We start from the raw sequence: 3,417 nt of genomic DNA on the forward strand, positions 1-3,417 counted from the left end.
TATTTTTTTTCTGATGCAATCACTGCAAATAGGAAGTGAATTATTGAAACCATTCTTTCTTGCAAGCACTTGGTAAGCGAGTAGAAAACCATACAATTATCTTCAAAAGCCAACACCATCTAGATATTAAAAAGGCCAAGGAAAGGAAGCATGTAGAGAGAAGGCTACACATCCCCAATGGCAATACTGAATGTCCTCATAAGTTAATAGTCAGAAACATAATGGTACAGAGTGACAACATCACTGTAGAAAATGATGTCTCAGAAAAACCAGGTTGCTGTCAGTCGATTCCCACTAAGTCCCGCGGGGTAGGGCTTTATCACAAGAATTCTCCACTGCTTCTAAATTGGCAGGAGCAGAGGACGAAAACACAAGAGGCCAAGGCACTCCCTTCAGAGGCTCCACTGAACAGGCTTTACAGTCAGTGCTTTTAAGTCACTCCATTCACGTACTCCTGGAGGTTCATACAAACACACTGAATTGATGGCTCACATGTTTACTTACAGACTATGATGAAGACACTGATGCCAGTGTTGGGAGTGATAGAGGAAAGTTCAAATTTGTCTCTTGTGCCTGGCAATGAGCATCTGAGGTCACTTAGAAAATAACCAAAGAGGCTTCTCATGTAAGCACCATAGCTCACAACTAATATGCTGCCTGCTAAGCCCTTTGGGAATCGCCCCCAAGCTGCCATGTTTTCCCAAAAAGGAAAATCTCTGCCAAAGAGCTTCCAAAACAGCTGCCTGACACTCCAGGGAAGAAGCTTTCTCTCTGGTCTGCCTTGCCCAGGATTGGCTGACAAATGAAATCAAAGAAATCCTTTCCAGGAATTTTTACCTGCTCTACTGTCTCTCCTCCTGGTGGGATGAACATGGGACACTTCCCCAGCGGCTTTGGCCAGAGTCCAAAGCTCGCTTAGTGGTTTGACTTCTGCGAACCCATACATCCTTTCAGGAGTCTGGAGTCACACTTCACTGCTATGTCTCTGCAAAATCTGCTTTTCTCCAAAATGCCATGTATGGTCTGCTTAGTCCTTGTGAGATCACCGGAGAAAGCATGTGTAAACTGCACTTTGCTCAGAAACCACTCAGCAGAGGCAGCTGCTTGCCTGGGAAAGGGGCGCATCTATGTCTTGTCCTGCCCCCTCCTCCTACCCTCCCCCCCCCTGCAAGTCATTAACAGTGAAGCACAGCTGGGCAATAATCCGATGAGATCAATCTTGAATGATATTCTACTTTTTAGGAATCCCTGCAGTTGGGAGGCAGAAGCAGGCAGATTTTTGGGTTCGAGGCCATTCACTACACAGAGAAACCCTGTCAAAACAAACAAACAAACAAACAAACAAACCAAAAAAGGCTTGTTTCAGCCATAGCTGATGTGGTCAAGACAAAGCGCGGCAACTTGACGACCCACCTGGCTGCGCCTGACTGAGGGACCTTAAATTTTAATATATTAAGAATTTTACTTCTGTTTTCATAAGGGAGATTTTTGTTTGTCATTTTTTTCTTGTGTCTTTAGCTATTTTTCTTATTTATTTTTATTAGAGTAATGCTGGCTTCATAAGAGATAGTTTAAGGGTATCCTTATTGAATCTGTGGAATAATTTAAGTAAAACTAGTGCTCTTCTACAAAGTTCTAGTAGAATTCTGTTGTAAATCCATCTGTTTCTAGGCAAGTTTTAGTTGTGAGAAATTTTTATTAGCACTTAAGTCTCCCTGTTATTAACTTTTTTTTCTTCAATTTTCTCCAGAAGAGTGAGTTTTCGTTAAGGGTGGTGACTCCAGATAAGTCAACATCATGCTAATGAAAGACCTCACATCCAGAAGCACATGGACAGCAGAAATTCAAAATTGCAGTTGATGAGTTATGAAATTAAATAAGTTAACTAAATAAATTAAATAATTTAACTAATAGATAAAACAAGAGGTTAGGGTAAGTGATTGGATTAGGGAAAAGTTGAACAAGAATATGATCAAAATACATTTTATGACGTTCTTAAACAATAAATATATATATATATATATTAGTTTTATTTAACATTGGTTTAATTTTGAATGTTTTATTCATCTAAAAATGTACTTATTTATTTTAAGTTTTCCAATTTAGCAAAATAGAGATTTTAAAGTATGTCCCTACGATCTCTGTCTTTTAATCTCAAATTTTACTTGTTACTTTTCTTTGTTTCCTTCCAAATAAAAGCTCATGTTATTGATTCTTTGAATTTTTATTTGCATATTTTTATCTCATTAATTATAGTACTGATTGAGGTGATTATTTCCCATCTAAGGTTTTAATTTTTTACTATTTTTGTTTTGATAAGGTTTTAAAGTGCATTATTAAGTTTTTTAGTTGACTTTTCTGACTTTTATTTGGAATGTAGCACTAGGAACTTTTTGGGACTCCCTTCATTGTAACCCATAAATTCTGGTATGTTGTATTTCCATTCCACTCTAGATATTTTTCCCCACCCAATTCTAGATTTTTAAAAAGTTCTGCTTGATTTCACAGTGAATCATTTTTCATTTAATAGTATGTTTTTTAGATACCCTGAATTTTGTGTATGTTCTGCAGTTACAATGGCTAGTGATTTCTAGTTTTTGTAGGGGACATACTGATGCTAAGTCCTGTCCTTGATCTATTAGTAAAGAAAGTCATGGGCATATTACTGTGCAGAAGGAATAGGTCGAACCTCTGTGTCCCTGGAGAAAAGAGAGAGATGTAAGGAAGGATGGAGTTCACCATGCTTTGGAGAAAGAAAAGCCAAACAACAATGTGAAATCTTGAAGTGTTGTGGCCTCACAAGCTGCTCCTGAAGGCAGGTAGTCAGGGGCATTTATCAGGGGCTAGATGTGACTGAGATGCTAAAGTTTAGAGCAGGTAGAAGGAGTGGAAATAAGAATATTATTAAGGGCATGCTTTTCTAGGCTGAAAGTAATAGAACCCAGCAACTGTGTCCAAAGACAATTTGTAAAGGAACAACTATGTGTGTGTGTCTTTTATCTGTGGGTTCAAGGAAAGCTAGGTGGGGGCTGGTTGCATGGCCCATTCCCAGAGATAAGGCAGGCAGCATAAAAATACAAGTTTTATCCCACTCTGGTCAGATAAAATACAGTAAATTATTTCAATTTTCTTCTATTGGCTAAGACTTCCTTTCTGTTCAGAAAGAAAAAAAAAATTTAAAGAATGTCCCACGGGTTGCTAAGAGTGCATATTCTATCTTGCTTTGACAGAAAGTTTCCTGTTCCAGGAAATATTTAAAAAGGTCAACCCGCGCTCATCCAGCCGGATCAGCACCGGGGTAGCTGGAGCGCAGGGTTGCCTGACACCCGCCAGCTACCCACGACCCCCGCCACAGGATTTTGGGACTGCTGGTGAGTGGAACACAGCTTCTGCTCCAGTCCAATCACGCGGGACCTG

At 39.3% G+C, this 3,417-nt stretch overlaps 1 pseudogene; it reads right to left on the reverse strand.

The window, feature by feature from the left end:
- Positions 1 to 430: 430 nt before the first annotated feature.
- On the reverse strand, positions 431 to 2,833 carry LOC110293343 (fructose-2,6-bisphosphatase TIGAR pseudogene; annotated as a pseudogene).
- Positions 2,834 to 3,417: the final 584 nt, after the last annotated feature.

Source organism: Mus caroli, unplaced genomic scaffold (assembly GCF_978045245.1).
Source record: "Mus caroli unplaced genomic scaffold, Mus_caroli_1 scaffold_6, whole genome shotgun sequence".
Taxonomy (NCBI): Eukaryota; Metazoa; Chordata; class Mammalia; order Rodentia; family Muridae; genus Mus; species Mus caroli.